Source organism: Rutidosis leptorrhynchoides, chromosome 8 (assembly GCF_046630445.1).
Source record: "Rutidosis leptorrhynchoides isolate AG116_Rl617_1_P2 chromosome 8, CSIRO_AGI_Rlap_v1, whole genome shotgun sequence".
NCBI lineage: Eukaryota > Viridiplantae > Streptophyta > Magnoliopsida > Asterales > Asteraceae > Rutidosis > Rutidosis leptorrhynchoides.
This window is the reverse complement of record NC_092340.1, coordinates 12735352-12745095: the sequence shown is the minus strand read 5'-3', so window position 1 is coordinate 12745095 and position 9744 is coordinate 12735352. Positions and strand designations below refer to the sequence as shown.

General features: G+C 34.5%; 1 non-coding gene across 1 annotated transcript; it reads right to left on the bottom strand.

Moving 5' to 3' along the window:
* Positions 1–203: 203 nt before the first annotated feature.
* LOC139865179 (small nucleolar RNA R71) lies at positions 204–310 on the bottom strand. The gene has a single exon (XR_011764699.1). It is a non-coding gene; the product is annotated as a small nucleolar RNA R71 (small nucleolar RNA).
* Between the last annotated feature and the right edge of the window lie 9434 nt (positions 311–9744).

Below are 9744 nucleotides of genomic sequence, written 5' to 3'. Positions count from 1 at the left end.
ATCTTCGTACCTTTAATAGGATCTGTACTCTATTTAAAATCCGAGAAGTGGAGGATGAACAGATCTATCTCATGTTATTTCCCTGGACTTTAAAGGGAGAAGCCAAAGATTGGTTAGAATCGTTACCTGAAGGGGCGATTGACACATGGGATGCCTTAGTTGAAAAATTTCTTAAACAATTCTTTCCGGCATCTAAAGCCGTGAGACTTCAAGGAGAAATTGTTACGTTCACACAAAAGCTAAATGAAACTCTATATGAGGCATGGACAAGATTTTGGAAGTTGTTAAGAGGATGTCCACAACATGGTTTAGACACTTATCAAATAGTACAAATTTCTACCAAGGATGCGACATCACTACACAAAAATACACCGATATAGCAGCTGGTGGTTCCATTATGAAAAAAACCACAACCGAAGCTCACAAAATCATTGATAACATAGCCTCCCACTCACATGAGTGGCACCAAGAAAAAGATATCTTTCGTTCATCTAAAGCGGCTAGAGCCGATTCTAGCCATGACTTTGATTTCGTTTCCGCAAAAATAGATGCTTTCGAGAGACGAATGGAAAAGATGACTAAAGATATTCATGCAATACGAATCAGTTGTGAGCAATGCAGTGGACCACACTTAACTAAAGATTGTCACATTGAACAAACGATGGAACAACGAGAAAATGTTTCCTACATGAACCAAAGGCCGGGAAATAATTATCAGAATAATTATCAACCGCCAAGGCCAAACTTCAATCGAAATCAAAACATTCTTTACAATCCAAATAGACCCAACAATAACTCGTACAACCAACAAGGTCCGAATAACCAACCAACTCAAAACAACACTTTCAATCAACAAAGACCTGGCTTGTATAAACTACCACAACAAACCGAAGAGAAAAAGCCAAATCTGGAAGAAATGATGGCAAAGCTAATGGAATCTCAAACACAATTTATTACATCTCAAACCCAAACAAATGAGAGGTTTGATCAGTCATTAAGAACTCAACAAGCTTCCATTTTGAATCTAGAAAAACACTAAGTACTCTTGCTATCATAATGAGTGAGAGGGAACAAGAAAAGCTACCAAGTAATACTGAAGTAAATCCTCGGAATGAGAATGTAAATATGGTGTCAACGAATTCTGAAAAACCAACACCAGAAGATGGGAAGGTTTTAGATATGAGTAACAATGAAGAAGTTACAACACCACCACCACCACCCGAGTATGTAAATCCAGTGGTGGCACCCTACAGACCACCCATCCCGTTTCCAAGAAAAAGAGTTGAGTATGAGCAAGTAATAGGTAATAAAGTTTGTGATACCTCTGGAAAGAAGAAGAAGAAGAATAAGAAAATGCAAGAAACAAAAGCCGTAAAAATAAACCCGGTGAAGACAGTTCCACCAAAAGTTCCACCCAAAGTGGGTGATCCGGGTGAATTTATTGTTCCTTATCTACTTAGTGATTGTGTCATGTATGATGCACTAGCAGATTTAGGTGCAAGTGTGAGTGTTATGCCTCTTTCATTATATAAGAGACTAGGAGTAGGTGAGTTAAGTCCAACAGAGATGAGTGTCCGACTCTTTGATCAAACCATTAGGCACCCAGTTAGAATTGCTGACAACCTACCCGTTCAAGTGGGTAATTTAACCTTTCTAGTCGAATTCATTGTCATTGACATAGAAGAGACCTCAAACATTCCTCTAATTTTAGGTCGACCATTCTTAGCGTCCACCGGGGCGTTATTTGATGTAAGATAGGGTAGAATGACACTTAGTAATGATGAAAAATCGATCACCTTTGTGAGTTGAAAGTCTAAATCTCCACCAACCAAAACCGTTGAACCAACAAAAATGATTGGTAAGAACCATATTGTTTTACCAACTCCAATGGTAGTGCTTAACAATAATAAAACGCCTAAGTGTGGGGAAGATGAAGTAACACCTAATGATGACCTGATAACAAAGAACTTCGTTGTTGATACAAAATTAAATAACCCCGTTATTAATAGTTCAATGAAAAAACTTATTAAACGGATTCGCGATGCTAGAACCAAGGGGAACTTTAAGTTATGTAACCGGTTAGTATCCAATCTATCGTCTAAATAAAAGGCGAAACTAGTTGAATTTGTGGATATTACACAGGAATCCGACCAATGGCTTAAAGTAAAAGTCACAGATATGCAAGTTGATTATGGTCCAAGAGAAATTGACGATGAAGTTAATCACAATTTTGACACCACAGCTACCTAAGTGTGGGGAGATTCAAATGTTTTAAAAATAAAATGCTGTCTAGAGTTAGTTGTTCTGTTCTCGTGTAGTTCCGAGAATGGAATCCGATTGGTCTTTTTCACTAGCAGACACTAAAGAACTAGTTTTCTCCCCCCATTCTGAATTTTTATTTTGTAGATTTTGTATTAAATTAATACGCATTTATTTAATTTAAGTTTTGTGTGAATTTAAAAACAAAATTTACTTTATTTCATTAAGTTTAAAAAATGATTTCTAAAATTCATCGTAAGTTGAAGACTAGGTCATGGAACCGAAATTACTTTACCCGAGGGCGGGACGACAAATTTTGTTATCATTATTTTTAATATTATTGATCTAAACTATACCAAAAAAATTAAAAAATCCAAAAATCTTTGCTTTTAAAACAATCACTTTAACGACAAATTTTAAATTTTGTCGAGGGACGGACTAGGTAAACATACCGAAACTACCTAAAGTAAAAGAAAAAAAAATTAAAAAAATTATTCATTTAAATTGTTTTATAAAGAATATATATATATATATATATATATATATATATATATATATATATATATATATATATATATATATATATATATATATATATGTTTGTATTTTATGTTATGTACAAAACAAGGTAAAACAGCGCACTTGTAAAGATTAAGTTCAGCAAAAGCTACTAATTTTGACGATAAGACGCAAAACATATGTGAAATTACAACAAAAGGAATGAACGATGAGGCGCGCCATCTATCATTCGACAACCTTAATAATTACAAACTGGGTATTTTTAATCACTTTTCTACACTAATCACCCTCATGAATTTATGATTATAGTCTGATTTCATGCAAATGAAGGCATTGCATGATCTCAAGTGTGGGGAAGGGTTATAAATTCTCTCGGGTTTACACTTAATTTAATTGCCAAATTTTGTGAAAAATTGAAATTTTTTTCAACTAAATGAATTCAAAATCATGTTTATACATATTTATGAACGATAAAACTAGGTGTTAATGCCGAAATTATTATTACCTCGGAGAGAACATAAATGGAGAAACTACCCAAAACGTTAGAATTCATTTAAAATGGAATAGAGGAGAATAAAAAGGCAAAGAAAAAAAATAAATAAAAGCTAAGTGTGGAAAGAATTTACCAAGTTATTTAAAACACATATCACATATGTTTGTACAAGATTATTGCAGGTGCTTTTGTTTTGGACAAAATTAACTGTTTTACCTGGTAAATTGTAATATAAATGGAAGAAAAGATGGATCTATATGATGAATCAATTCCATCATTAAAAGGAAGTAAAGTCTTCCGAAAAAGACACGCGCTTCTTGATTTAGGTCAGGAATTTGTCGTCCAAACCAGCTGTAGGTTGACGAAAAATCTAGAAAAGTCATCTCTAAAATCAGAAGGAAATCCACGGACCTCAACATCAAACAGGGTCGCCAAGTGTTCAGACTTATTCTAACCATGAGAGGATCTGTCTCGTAAAATGGGGAGGGCGCCGTGCAAATTAGCTTGATAAGACTAATGAATCAGATCCCCAGAAAGGATAATCTCCTTAAAAGATCAAAAATCAGCTTTTAAGACTGATATTACTCAATCCTTGAGATTGACTTTTAAAGATTGAGAATTACAAACTCATGGAATTCGATGATATCTAAACTCGAGCTTGAACGAGAAAATATTTTGATCAAAATTACAAACCGATTTGTTTTCTGAAAACCCTATTTTTAATGCGTTCATTACCATTGAACGTAATATCCTAGGAATTCACCTGGAATTCATTAGGTCACCTGAACCAAATCGGGTGTCAACCGTAAGAACGGTGGTTGCATAGCATGGTCAAAGACAGGACCTTGTGCCAGACCGAAAAACTATAGGATGAGCTTTACTATTGCTCCTACAAAGGATAAAAATTGCATCCGACATGATATAGACCATAATAAAAAGCATGTCACGGGACACTGCCTTAACAGTTGCTTGTTCAACGCTTTCCTTTACAACCGGACGATAGTTTACCGAAAGGTAATATACGGAGCAAGTATACTGGACGTGTTGCTTTCCCAATACAAGGTTAGCAAGTGGTGACCCAAAACCGCAAATTTTGGGCTAAAATTTTAAAATTTGAAACCCACACAAACCCACAAAAACATTTTGCAAACACCGGTGAAGGATTATTCCAGAAAACTTATCTAGGGTAAAAGCTAGATTTAATTTTCAAAAGATCAAATGTTTTCATAAAGATCCAATTTCCTAAAGGATCTAAATTTTTATAGTCATGTGGGACTGTAAACCACATCGTTACTACCATTGTTCATACCGTCATATAGAAATCACTGATGTACAAAGTGTGAATAATAAAGAAGTGATTCTAGTATTTTTATTTCAAGACTATATTGCTTGAGGACAAGCAACGCTCAAGTGTGGGAATATTTGATAATGCTAAAAACGAACATATATTTCATAGCATTATCCCTCAAGAAAGACAAGCTTTTAGTTGCAATTGTTCTATTTACAAGTGATATTCGTTTAAATAATAAAAGGTGAAGACAAAAGACAGATTCGACAAATTGAAGACGCAAACGACCAAAAAGCTAAAAAGTACAAAGTACAATTAAAGTGGTTTAAATTATTGATGAGAAACGTCTCAAAATTACAAGAGTACAAGACGCAAAACGCAAAATACAAGATATTACATTGTACGCAAGGACGTTTAAAAATCCGGAACTGGGACCAGAGTCAACTCTCAACGCAACGGACTAAAAATTACAAGTCAACTATGCACATGAATATAATATAATATATAAATAATTCTTAAAATTATATATATATTATATTATATATATAAACCGTCGGCAAATAAGAAAACAAATTTGTGTGAGCTGGAAAAGCAGGCCATGCGATCGCATGGCCTGGAAGTGCAATTTCCATGCGATCGCATGGCCCCAAATTTTGGGTCAGGTCCTATAAATTTCGCAGTTTTGGTCGAACTTAAACACATCTTTTTCTCTTCTCATCTCTCAAACGTATATATATATATATATATGTATATATATATATATATATATATATATATAATAATTTTAATTTTAATAATAAGGGTATGTTAGCGAATATTGTAAGGGTGTAAGTTGAAATTCTGTCCGTGTAAAACTACGCTATTATTAATCATTGTAAGTTATGTTCAACCTTTTTAAATTAATGTCCCGTAGCTAAGTTATTATTATGCTTATTTAAGCCGAAGTAATCATGATGTTGGGCTAAATATTACAGACGGGGTAATTGGGCTTTGTACCATAATTGGGGTTTGGACAAAAGAATGACACTTGTGAAAATTAGACTATGGGCTATTAATGGGCTTTATATTTGTTTAATTAAATGATAGTTTGTTAATTTAATATAAAGATTTACAATTGGACGTACCTATAAATAACCATATACACTCGATCGGACACGATGGGTGGAATATTTATAAGTACTAATAATCGTTCATTTAACCGGACACGAGAATGGATTAATAGTCAATGGACTTATTAAAACAAGGGTGAATTATGTACAAGGACACTTGGCGTAATTGTTAACAAAGTATTAAAATCTTCGGTTACACATAGTCGATATCCTGGTGTAATTATTAAACAAAGTATTAAGACCTTGTTACAGTTTAAGTCCCCAATTAGTTGGAATATTTGACTTCGTATATAAGGATAATTTGACGAGGACACTCGCACTTTATATTTATGACTGATGGACTGTTATGGACAAAAACCAGACGGACATATTGAATAATTCAGGACAAAGGACAATTAACTCATGGTAATAAAACTAAAATCAACACGTCAAACATCATGATTACGGAAGTTTAAATAAGCATAATTCTTTTATTTCATATTTAATTGCACTTTTAATTATCGCACTTTAATTTATTGTCATTTTAATTATCGTACTTTTTTTAATTATCGCAATTTTATTTATCGTCATTTTATTTATCGCACTTTTATTTATCGCAATTTCATTATCGTCATTTACTTTACGCTTAAAATTAAGTCTTTTATATTTTTAATATTTTACATTAGGTTTTAACTGCGACTAAAGTTTTAAAATCGACAAATCGGTCATTAAACGGTAAAAACCCCCTTTTATAATAATAATACTACTTATATATATTTATATATTTACAAATATAGTTTTAAAAATATAGCGTTAAACTTGGCTAAGATCCCTATGGAACGAACCGGACTTACTAAAAACTACACTACTGTACGATTAGGTACACTGCCTGTAAGTGTTGTAGCAAGGTTTAGGTATATCCACTCTATAAATAAATAAATAACTTGTGTAAAATTGTATCGTATTTAATAGTATTTTGTAGTAAAAATATAACTATTTTGTACCCCTTCGCTTTAACATCACAAAGGCATGTTGATATAAGCATAACCGGTAAGCGAGGGGAAACGATCATTGTGAAGGACCAAGGAAAAAATTAGTATCTAAGAATTGAAATTCTTAGACAAGTAACTGTATAACCTTAAAACACCTAAAATTATTACACCATCATTATGTAGGACGAATGCTTGTACCATAATCTGTAAGATCCAGTTTTTCCAAGTTATGTTAGACACCATCCAACAGGGTGGGACACCGTCCCATTATGAAGGGCTGGACGCCGTTCAGAATTCTGGACGCCGTCCAGATGGCCTGACGAGCCAGCTTTTGTGTTTTTGATATTTAGAAGGTGTAACTTGGTAATTTCACATTGTGAACGACTTTAAGGCCCTAGATCAGTTTGTGGAGCCTCATTTACTCCATTTACAACCACCAAACCTCTTCCACTTAAATTCTAGAGAGAGAGAGAGAGTGATTCAAGTGTGAGAAAGCTCAAATCGAAGTAGAAGGAGCTTGTTTTGGGTTAGAGCTCGAGCATTAAAGTTGTTCATCTCCCCACTAGCTACATTTTGATTGTAGTGGTAAGTCTTAACCTTGATTTCCTTACTATTAATTATTTAAGGGTTAGGGTTTGGGTTAGTGTTGTGTATAAAACCCATTTGTTAGTGATTTGGGGGGTTTTGGGTAAGTTTGGGTCATGAAGACTCAAAGATGACTAACCTAGGGTTTTGAAAAGTTAAAGTGTGTAAATGGGTCTAAAAGGCTTAGTAAATCACTAGCACATTTGTGGTTAATGTTAGTGGGTGTCATTTGGGTTGTGGGTGACCCAGATAGGTGTGTTGGCCTTGAAATGGGTCAAATGGGTCTTGGGTGACCTAGGTTGATTAATGAGTATGAAAACACACTAAACTTGTGATTATGAAGTGTATTAAGACCATAATGGGCTAGCGTTAGGGTTTTGGTAAAGTTGACCCGTTATTAGGGTTATGTGTGCAAATGGGTCGAAATTGCACCTTGGGTCAAAAGACCCTAGAATGTTGAATGAGTTGGTTGACCAACTTGAGTCGTGATTGATTGTGTGCTAAATGTAATAGGTACGTTACATTGAAGTTGCAAGCTCGGTTATCTTTCACAAAAGGCTCTAAAGTGAGTGGAATAATTATATGCGTAGGTATATAATGTATTTATTTGTTATAGCGTGAGATGTGAAGTGTCGATGTGCTAAGACACCACATTTCACGTGACGAGTGAAGTGTCGATGTGCTAAGACACCACTCAAAGTAACATGACGGGTGAAGTGTCGATATGTTAAGACACCACCCGGGGTGAAGTGTCGATGTGTTAAGACGCCACCCGGAGTGAAGTATCGATGTGCTAAGATGCCACTCCAAGAGATTAACGGGTGAAGTGCCGATGTGTTAAGGCGCCACTTGAGGTGAAGTATCGACGTGTTAAGATGCCACCTCAAGTAAAATGAAGAGTGAAGTGTCGAAGTGTTAAGACACCACTCGGGGTGAAGTGTTGACGTGTTAAGACGCCACCCGGGGTGAAGTATCGACGTGTTAAGATGCCACCCGTGGGGTTAGTGTACGACGTGTTAAGTGCACTAATGGTTGTTATGAACTTCGACGGTCTTTTAAATACCATTCCCTCGTTCGATTGGTTAACCATGGTTATTGTGTTGTAGTGTAGCATACTATATTATTCGGGTTATATGTATATATGCCTTTGTTGTTGCTAGCTTGCGGTATTGGAGGTTACTAGCTTTATATTTGAGATTATAAGCTAAATGTGTTGCTAGCATGTATGCGGTATATGAGTAAGTGATTGCAAGTAGGTATATTATATATGTATGTGTATAATTATTGCATTCACTAAGTGTTTTGCTTACCCTCTCGTTGTTTATCTTTTTATAGGCTCCGGCGTTGACAAGGGTAAGGGCATTCGATTGGATTAGAGATCCCGCTTGTTGTTTAGGGGACGCTTTTGGGTTTTGATAGATTTTGGAGTTTGACCAAGACTTGGGTAGTTTAACCCCCAAACACCATGCTCATAGTGTCGTTTAGAAATTAAACTAATGTTGTCGAAACTCATGATTTGTACAAAACTCGTAAAACGGCTGTTGTGGGCCCCATTTTGTAAAACTCGTTTCAATGTTGGAAATCTATTAGTTTTACTTATATTGATATGTTGAGATAATTTGTTTCGTTGGAAAGTGTCGGGAAGCGGGGGTAAAGAAAACTGATCAGTCCCCGTTAGTGCATTTGGACGCCATCCAAAAAGGCTGGACGCCGTCCAGGCCTTCAGTATTGGACACCGTTCAGGAATCTGGACGCCGTCCAGGAATCTGGACGCCGTCCAGATGTACAGATCCAGAATTTTTTTTTTTTGGGTCGTGTTTTTGGTATAACGAAGTCGGGTCGTTACATAATCAGCTGAAGAACCACTTTCAATTGTTTCATCTCTTGAAAAATAAATTAAGAAACATCACTCATAATGGTGGCGATCCAATGTTGGTTTTTCTAATGCTTGATTACTATAAAGAAATCACTTCTCCAACCGAACACCATACAATCTGATCTACCAGTGGCTTCCACTTGAATCGCTTCGAATACATAATGTTTCCAAATTTCGTTAAGTACAGGTTGAAGAACACTTTGAACCATAGTTTCTTGGATTGCTAGGAAATGGACTTGAAAGAGATTGACCAAATGTGACGACCCGAAAATTTTTGACCAAATTTAAACTTAATCTTTATATGATTTCGACACGATAAGCAAAGTCTGTAATGTTGAGTCTCAAAAAAAATAATTTTGAACTGTTTCAAATATTCAATTGACTTTCGACCATTCCCGACGATTCACGAACCATTACTTGTAAATAGATATATATATATATATATATATATATATATATATATATATATATATATATATATATATATATATATATACATACTTACATATATAAATAATAATTTGAAATATATTATATCAGAATTAACTATGTAAAATAAAACAATATATAATAATCATTATTTAAAACATATATATATATATATATATATATATATATATATATATATATATATAGGGTATATT